Source organism: Diplotaxodon limnothrissa, linkage group LG4, assembly GCF_057381915.1.
Source record: "Diplotaxodon limnothrissa isolate DT_005_m linkage group LG4, D_limnothrissa_male_GT1.1, whole genome shotgun sequence".
Lineage (NCBI taxonomy): Eukaryota > Metazoa > Chordata > Actinopteri > Cichliformes > Cichlidae > Diplotaxodon > Diplotaxodon limnothrissa.
Window position 1 is genome coordinate 6,705,764 of NC_140599.1, and position 10,009 is coordinate 6,715,772.

Here is a 10,009-nt window from a genome sequence, read left to right on the forward strand (position 1 = left end):
GAGTCTCTTAATGAGCTCTTATGCCTCTGCAATTTCAGCTGACCTGACTTTCATCACGTTACCTGTGATGAAAGTTCATTTACCTATGATCAAACAGTTTTCCACAGTTTCTTCCTCTTCACAAAATGAGAACCAAGTTGAAGGGTCACCATTTGTAACAGTGAAGGAGCTCAAGTGTAAGGGAACCACTAATAAAAACTTCCTTGACATGCAGAAGAAAAGGATCTTGATGTTTTTTGATCACAACACAACACAAAAGTCATAAGTCATAGAGAGAGCCTGAGAGATTATACAGCACTTTGCATTTAATCATTAATTTCTGGCTCTCTTCCAGAACTTTCTTTTGTCCTCTCTTCCTTCCCTTGCAGCAGATGGCCACCCTTCCCTGAGCCTGATTCTGGCAACAGTTTCTTCCTTCCCAAGTACTTGCTCAAAGCGGGTCATTTGATTGTTGGTGTTTTTTCTGTATTATTTTAGGGTGTTGGGCCTTGAACGCCTTGAGGCAACTATCTCCCTCCTATTCACACACATGTATTCTGTCTTGCCTCTACTTTCATTCCTCTTCTCTTCAGTGCATACCTCCACCTCTTCAAGCTCCCTTCCACCTGCTTCCTACTTCTCACTACAAATTACAATGCCCTTTGCAAACATCATACTTCATTGAGACTCCTGCCTGACCTCATCTGTCAACCTGTCCATCACTACTGAGAACAAGAAGAGGCTCAGAGCCAGTCCCTGATGTAATCCCACCCCCACCTTGAACCCATCTGTCACTCCTACCGCACACCTCACCACTGTCATCCAAGTCATGGTGGTCTAAAGAGCCTGAAAAAGAAGACAAATGGACTTCTTTAAGTTTTGTGAAACTCTCCTGAACTGCTCTCTACATCTCCAACAACACTCTCAAAGCAAATATCCCATCTGTAGTGTTCTTTGTCAGCATGAAGCCACATCTTAACCTAGCTTCAACAAAATAAGAAGCCTATTAGTGCCCGCAAATAATACAAGTTCACAATAGATGTAGTAGCTATGCATTTCATACTCTTCAAACTGAAGTCAAATGTTGGAGGTCAGAGTAATTATGTAGTGTTCCTCTGCACACAGAATGGTGATGTGAGAGAACAGTGGAGAACAGAAGAGAAAAGTCAGAGCTGGAGGGGGATGGACACAGCTATCAAAGGTACAGGTAAAATTAATCATAGGACAGTTAAAAGTTGCAGCAAGCAAATCACATAATCTGGAATTTCCCCTTGTGACAGAGAGACATCTTAAACAGACTTTTTATGAAAACTCAGAATTTTGCAAAAAAAAAAGTGTTTTGGGTAACAAAAAATTTATTTAATATAGTATTTCAAAAAAGGTTAATTACCTTCAACTCTGGCCACTAGATAAGTTTATAATGTCTTATAAAAAGCTGGAGCACCCTTTTTAAGTGTGATGTTATAAAACACATCGTAGTATTTCCACCATGCATTTTTAGATGCATCATCATTATTTGATTTTTCTCAGTTCTTGGCTGCCGGTTAGTGGTATGAGTCGACCACTCAGCAGTCTATTTAGTGGCAGTTAATTAGAGCAGTTGAATTGACTGACAATTGTCTGTGTTGGTCCCTTGGCAAATACCAGTAATCCCATGGAATGGCTCTTTATTGACCTATTAGTAAGCGAGTCCATGAGAGAGTTTTGTGCACATACGGAGAGTGATTTGTGTTTGGTGTGTGTCCTCCAAGGCTACCACTTGACAACTCAATATACAGAATTGTGTGTGTGTCTGTGTAGGGTGGGGGGGGGATAGCTGTCCAATCTTTGCTCTCACATCCACAACAAACAGTATATTGATGGCACCCTCATAGGTATTGCTCACCTCTCTTTGGCTCACATACAAGACTGAATGGAAGGTAGTTTACCTACCATTAACATACAGTGGAAATGATTCTGTCACTGTACACATGTATGTGACTCAAGGACAGAGCATGCACACACTCTAAACCCCAGTTACACATTTGTTTTCTTTAGTTATGACTCTGCTCCTTATATCACCTCTTATTTTTATTTTATTTATTGCTTTCAAACAAACTGGACAGACCTTTTGTTCGGGTCCCAAAACTGTTTAAATGTGTTGTAATTGTGTCAAGAATGCACATTAGTTTACCTGTTGCCAGGTTGGAGAGACTTTCAGTGAATCCCTTATGTTGTCCCTTATTGTAAGATTAAAAACAAACAGCTTCAATCTTCCAATTTTGGAAAAAAGTACAGTAACAAGTCATTTTCTATACCGGCATTATTGAATGCCTTTCATCTAATACTAGAAATGTTGCCCTCTCTGGCATTATAGGATATGTGCTGTGATATATGATTTCAAATATGTTGCTGTATATTTAAGCAGATAATAACAAGTGCATCTGATCATATCAGATGATAAAATTAGGTTTGAAAATAATCCTAAAAGTATGGCAATACCAAACAAACTTGATGTGTACACGAGTTTCAGAACTTGAGACAAATCTAGGAACCGATCCGTGCAGTCTAACAAAACGGACAACTTTGAGTTAGCCAATCTAACACAAGGCTGTCTGATAGCTGTCTGTTTATCAGACAGTTGTGCAGAGAGCTTCTTGTGTTTTGAAACTGTGCTAAAATAGAGTTTCAAACAGTTTTCAAAAACTCTCGAAATTATCTTTTCGTTTTTTTTGTTTATTTTTTGTAAGCTGTTCCAGTTATGAAAGATATAATAAGCCATTCCAGCAGTGGAATGCTTCAGAACCGCATCTGGTTAGGCTCAAGTGACAGAATGGTCCAGTGGCCCTAGTAATGATAGGACAAAAGAGGAAATCCATTAACAGTCACAGAGCCACAAAACTGGAATAAGGAGGAGGTCAGGGTGGATATTGAGGCCAATAAAATACATAACTTCATCACAGGCTCTGTGTTTTCTATTTCTAATAAAACTTTCTTTATTTTTAGCTTTCTTCATTTTTGGGTGCCTGGTAACCTGAACAGCATCTATAAATAATATGTAAATCATGTATGTCCTAGGGTCGCAGCAGTGAAACTCATCATACAGTTACTCATAGAAAAGCTGCTCTTAAAACCAAATGTTCAGGTCCAAATGAAATTCAAAAGCTGCACTCATTGACACCACAAGCAGAAGTGTAGTTTTGTTTACCGGAGCTGTATACAGAGCAGGTTATCCTTCCAACCTGCTTCAAATAACCTTAACATCCTATTATAATAAATAGGTAGGTTTGTTTTTGTTTTTTTGTTTTAAACCCTTACAGCGTCACAGCAAATGTTGAAGGGGTTTTAAAGAAAACAATTATGTGACCATCAGTCATTTCAGGAATGCCTTGAAATGATGTCTGGTTTGGCTCAAGTGACAGGACCCTCTAGTGGCCAGAGCAATTTTCATGGGAACAAAAGATGAAGTCAGGTGACTTTGTCTTTAGATCCCCCAAATCAGCATAAACAGTAGGTCAGGGTGGATAGGAGGGTCCATCAAACAAGAGTGGATTTGAACAAGAATTTTTTTCTTTTGTTAATGATACTATCAGTGAAATGCACCTCTAAGTTTGTTTATTGGGCCTTGGCTTTTTGGTAATTTAATTAGACTCAAAATACTTACATAAGTACATATTTTTAAAAGCAGAGAAGAAGGACAGTTGCATAATTCCCCAAATGTACTATTGACATAATATTAGTATTTAAATAAATATTTAAAGTCTTTACCATAGGATCATTTATTTTACAGATTTTTTCTGTTCCCTGCAATTATTACCTTCTCCTATGGCAGAGACATACAACCAATAAGGTGGTTAGAATGGAGGACTTGTTATTATTTATTATTAGATCCCCCTGCTACAGTATTGTTTGCCCTGTTCATGCTGTTAGCTAGTTGATATGCTTAATCACAACAACAAATAAATAAATAGAAAATAGGGGTGTTAGAAATTTTCCAGAATGCAAAGATTATCTCATTTTAGCCCATTACTGGATCTAAATTAAAGGGTTTATCACAAAATACAGTTTTATTCAATTCAATATGTAACTTAGGGGTAATTTCGAACAATTTTATGTAGCAATCCCACTGGTCTCATGTATGGATTTCCTTATCTGAGACAGGCTGGTAACTAGTTCAGGGTGCCCCACCTCTAGTTCTATGGTAGCTGGGATAGCTACCAGCCCCCTGTGACCCTGAATTGGATAAGCAGAAAAGATTATGTATAAATATATCAAATGATAAGCTATGTTTCCAGTGTTAGAAAAAAAAACCAGTTTGCACAGTAATGTGATACAGATAAAATATTCACTTCTTTGTAAACTTTTTTGATTGCCAGGTTATGAAACTAATTTTGCCGTAGTCTTTATGCATTCAGGTGTGATGTTGTTGTATTAACAAGTAACTGTTTCTTTTTCTACATGAAAGAAGGTTAAGTATAAAACTTCTGCCATTAAAAATAGTGTTTCATTTTCTATTTAAGCCCATCCCTTTGACTTGTAGGTCAGCAGCAAAGCTAGCGAAGAAGCTGCAGGAGCAGCAATAGCATGACAGTCTTTTGAGAGGAAAGTTTCCTCTTGACAACCAGGATGATAAAAATCCACTACTCACATATTTCACCACTGCTGCTAAGTGGGTGATCTATCACACCTGAGTTATGCAGTATCACACACGTACCCTTACACACATACACACAGGCAGAAATCATAATGATGGCAATGGTGATGCAAGAGATAAAGGAGCAGCCCGCATATTACAGCATGGCAGCAGGCCGACAGGCGGTGACAGCCAGGAGAGAGAGATTATTGGAACACACACACACTCTGTCCCCAATACACACATGCAGCCACTCAGAAGGTAAGATATGTCTCCCAGCATAGAGATGCTGGGAGACATATTATTGCTGTAATCTCTTTGTCTACAAGACACACTTAGATGAATGGTTACAGAAGAAAGAGAGATTGTAACTGCAACTGTGTTTAACTGCATGTCGCACAGCCTAGTCTCATAGTTAATACACTTATTATATGGTGATTAGAATAGCTTTTCGGTTAAATATTTTTTAGGATAGTTTGAATTATCCTTCTAGTTCATGCAGTGCTCACCTACTAATGTACAGCAGAAGAGTAAACTGAGAAACCATTCCTTCCTAATGAAGCACTTTATAATAAGTATGCAATGTAGAATGACACATGAGTGAATATCCGAACAGGAGATGAAAACCAGGAGTTCCACACAAATCTCCTGCTGTTTATAACCTTTTTATGGCATCGGTACCAGAGGTGGCAAAAGTACAGACACTCTGTACTTACAGATTAGATTAGATAGAACTTTATTAATCCCTCGGGTGGGTTCCTCTGGGAAATTCGATTTCCAAAAAAGCACAGCACCGACAGAAGTTACAGACACCCATATTAGAAATACTTTGGTAAAAACTGAAGTACTGATTCAAATTCTTTGCTTAAATAAAAGTGAAAAAGTACACGTTATGAAATGTAAGTAAGAAAGTAAAAAGTAGCTCATTTGTACCAGCAATTTTTTGCAAAGCTAACTGGACCTTGTGCTTTATGAACATAATAATATAATAATAATGGACATGGGAAAACCTTTTGCAGACTTTTTGCAGTATTGCAGATTATAGGATATGGACTGCACATGGACCTTACAAAACCAACCAGTGTTTACTTTCAGAAAAAAGAATTTAAAATTGTTGTAAAAACATCAGTAACTAATTCTGAGGGAGGCAAAAGGACCATTTACAATCCCCAGCAGGCACAACAAAACATGCTGCATCTGCAAAGCAAGTATACCAAATTTAAGTTCAGTGGCAATAGCTTTCTAATGTAATATACAGTCTTTACTCCAGCAATATACCTTGACACACTGCATATAGTTAACAGAGCTGTCTGCTAACTATTATTAAACTATTGAAGCAACTCTTCCCTCTTATTATATCAAGAGAGGAGTGAGCTTGCTAGCAAAGCTAATGACTCAGGTGATGTTAGTAGTTTTAGCTTTTCAGCTACTTATACACAATAGTTAGTATTCAGTAAAAATGCTTTTTTGGATTTACACAGATTCATCCATCCGGCATTTGCCACTATTTTGCTGCTTTTATTGGTGATATATATATATATATATATATATATGTAAAGTACATTGTTTAGTGACTGACTACTATTTTTTTTTATTTTATTTTTTATTTAATTCAACAAATAAATCTTAGCAAAAGATGATAAAAGGAAGAAAAACACTTTTAGCAAGTAGCAGAATGTCATCTTGTCTGAAATTGTGTGGACCTTTTCTTATTTGTGAAAAGAACAAGATACCACTGGCAGACCAGCCAGCTCCAGTATTCTTTGGGGAATGTCAGACAATTTGCGTGGTGCTGGACTGTGAGAGATGTCCCACTAAAAAACTGGCAGAGTTTGCTCTGTTCCTCCTTGCACAAAAACATTGATCCTGAGGCATCAGACATCAACTGAGGATCCTGTCTTGTCCTGCTTCTTGTAAATGTACCTATGGACATGCCATCCTGGTAGAGCTAGACTACTTGTGCACTGTTTCACAGTAGTAACCTAGCAGAATTAAATATTGAGGCACAGGAAGTGTGCTCTCATTGTTTAAGATTGTTTAATTGTTGTCATTCAACCACAGTGTAGTTATGAAAGGTGAAGAATTATATAAAATCAGTTACAGCACCAGTATACTCTTTTTAACTTAAAAAAAAAATAAAACTTTTTTTTAACTTTAACTTTTTTTTCTTTTTTTTTTTTTACTGTGGGTGCCAAATATCATTGGACAAGTAATCAACTCCAAGCTACTCTCCAATGCATCTATTAGAGAGTGAGTATAAAATAGTAAATACTTAAACACAAAAACAGTGGCTGTGAATGGGTGAACGAGGCATGTTGTATGAGAGCACTTTGAGTGCTCAGGTAGAGTGGAAAAGCACTATAAAAGAACCAGTCCATTTTCTATTTAAGACATAAAGATAAGATTGAATATTTTGACATATACACTATTCACAATATAGGAAGGGTGAGACAAACACATCATAACAACCACACCTACCAAGAACTTTTTCAAACTGCTCTTACCAAAAACAAACAAACAAAAACCTTTAAAGCACAAAACTGCTTAGTGTGCACATCTCTTAATTTCTTGTCTTTATGGTACAGTGTAATTTAGCTTGTCATAAGGCCTGTGCCTGGTCTTTATACAGCCTCGATGAAAAGTTTAAGACCATTGGAAAAATGGCAAAAAATCATATTTTGCATGTTTGGATCTTAACAAGGTTCCAAGTAGAGCTTCAACATGGAACAATAAGAAATGAGAATGAGACAAGACATTTTTGGAGCACACAATTTACTGAAAACAATGCTTAAACTGAAAAAAGCTGTTTTAAAGCTGATCAGAAGTTTAGGACCACATCCCTTTAAAAGGCCAAATCTGTGTGAAAATGTGGATTCATGAACCTTTGGGGATGGATGGCAAGGGAGGTTTACAAAATTGGACAAAAAGTTCCAAACAGTAGATACCTTTCGTGCTGCCGTCTTCACCACTTGGAGAAATGTTCCCACTCAGCTCATGGAAACGCTTGCATCACTGATGCTGCAATTAATTTTTGAAGTGATTAACAATAATGGTGGAGCTAGTCATTAATGAGTTCATGTTTGGAGCTTTTATTTCTGGGTGGGTGGGGGGAAGGCATGGGTTTTTTGGAGGTGTGTTCCTAAACGTTTGACCAGCTGTAAAATTATTATTGTTTTCAATAAATTGCATGTTCAAAAAAATGTTTTATCTCACTCCGGTTTCTTATTGTTGTGTGCTTAAAGCGCTACTTGGAACCTTGTTAAGATTCAACCATGCAAAATATGATTTTTTTTTTTTGCCATTTTTCAAGTCGGGACTGTTTTAATGTTAGTTTTTCCTTAAACACTAACAAAACAAAGAGACCAAAGGATTTTCTTGGAAATGTTCTTTTACCCATCTAAGGTCTAAGTCATCACAGATGTTAACCCTAACCCTGCGCAAACTCTTTATCACAGAAAACAGATCCAACAGTGTGGATAATTTGAGATTTGTGTCAGAGTGATTATTTTCTTTGCTTGTTGATTTCCAAGACAAGGGAGAACAATTTATTAAAATGACATTTAATTTTTTTCTGATTTCCTAGGGATATGTTTAGAGTTGGGGTTGGAGTCATTATAGATGACAGTGCTTCTAGACCTCAGAGGGTTAAGCAATTGCTCAATCGAAAAGCTTTTACCACAGCTTTAAATTAAACAATATGAATTCTAGCTGAGTGTCTTAAGAAGTATAGCAGAATTTTTAGCATTGGTATTAAAAGGGTTTGTTTAAAACAGCAAAGCAGTAAAATTAAATTCACAGTGCCTTCAGTCAGTCATATTCCTCATGGCTCTATTCTAGCGCAACAAGTGTTTCTTCCTATGTGCTGCTGCAGGGCACAGGCATGGAACTGTGTTTGGGTATTAGTGGTGACACATGTAGACGTTCTGCTCTGGGCAATTTCTGAGCATTAGAAACTAAATTATCTTGCATTCCTGTGGATATCTATGGACGTTCAAAAGGGCTTGAGAGTTCAGTATGATCAAATAAGAACTATGGACTGTAAGGGTCAGTCCATCTATTAAGCTGCTTCTGTCTATTTTTCAGGTAACCTGCTAAAATGTGCATGTGTCATCTGTTCACACACAGACACACAGGATATGTTCCCATGTCCAAAACGTTATGCACATTCTAAACATCTGTATTTTGGGATAATTTGTTATAATTTGTAATTTGAAGCATGGCTGCAGTGTCTGATTCTTCCTCTCTATAATCTAAACCAATGCATCTGGTCGGATATTATATAGACAAACTCTTTACAATTTAACAGCATACTGGAACTGAATGAAAGAAGAAGGGAGACTTTTGTAAAGGTGTTTATATTTATCTAGGTAAGGCTCTAATGGAGTCCTGTTGGAATGGAATGACGTTAGCCAATAAATATTAAATATTAAATATTAATTTATTTTTTAAAAGAACAATTTGAGTGCTCAGTTAGAATATAAAAGTGCTATATAAGTGTCAGATTCCTTAACTGAGACTTTTGCTTTAATTTAAAAATAAAGGATATGGTGTTTGGATGTGGTGATGTTGAGGTGGATATTGACTGTGTAACGACATTGTAATAACCCCTACATCTTCCCCCTCATCATATTTTGTCATCTTATCATATTTGCAAAATAATTTCAGCATGTGACATTGCAGTTTGCGGTTACAGAAAGTGAAAACACAATTGCTACTCAGATCAGTATGTCATTCAGCAGAGTTTTAAGAACATTTTGGATAGCTGATGCAGAACATTTTGATACCAGTGTCAGTGTCTTCACCCAACACTGTTGTTAGAAAAATGGTGTTTGTTGTACCTGCTGGTTCCCATGGGAATCACTCTTATACATCTATCCATTTTACAACTTGTACTTACATGCATAGACTTCACTTGCTTCTGTCTGTTTATTTTGTCATTACTAAGACACTGTGAAAACAGTGTTGTCTTTTTGCTGATGGTTACACGCTATACCATTTCCTGTTATTTTTTATGGTGAATTTTAGGAATATATATATATATATATATATGAATCGTGCATGGGGTAGAGAGTATATGCTATCAAAGTAAATATAACCAAAGAAGAAAGAAAAAACAGAAAAACAATACAGCTCACCAATAGGAGTTAAGTCAAGGGTTAAAACTCACCAAAAGATCTACTTTATTTAAACCTAGAGTCAAGGCCACTGGTGCCCAAGTGTAACAAATGTGCTGATGGTAAGATGTTAATGTGAAATGTTCTTTACTGACTGTGGCAGGTTAATAATGGACATCAATGCCCGTTAACTTGGGCACATGCCCTGTATGAAAAGTAAAATCTGACACCGGATTTTTAAAAAATTTGATTCTGAAAATTTTTATATTCTTCTAATGACAAAGAAATACAGCTCATACCCACA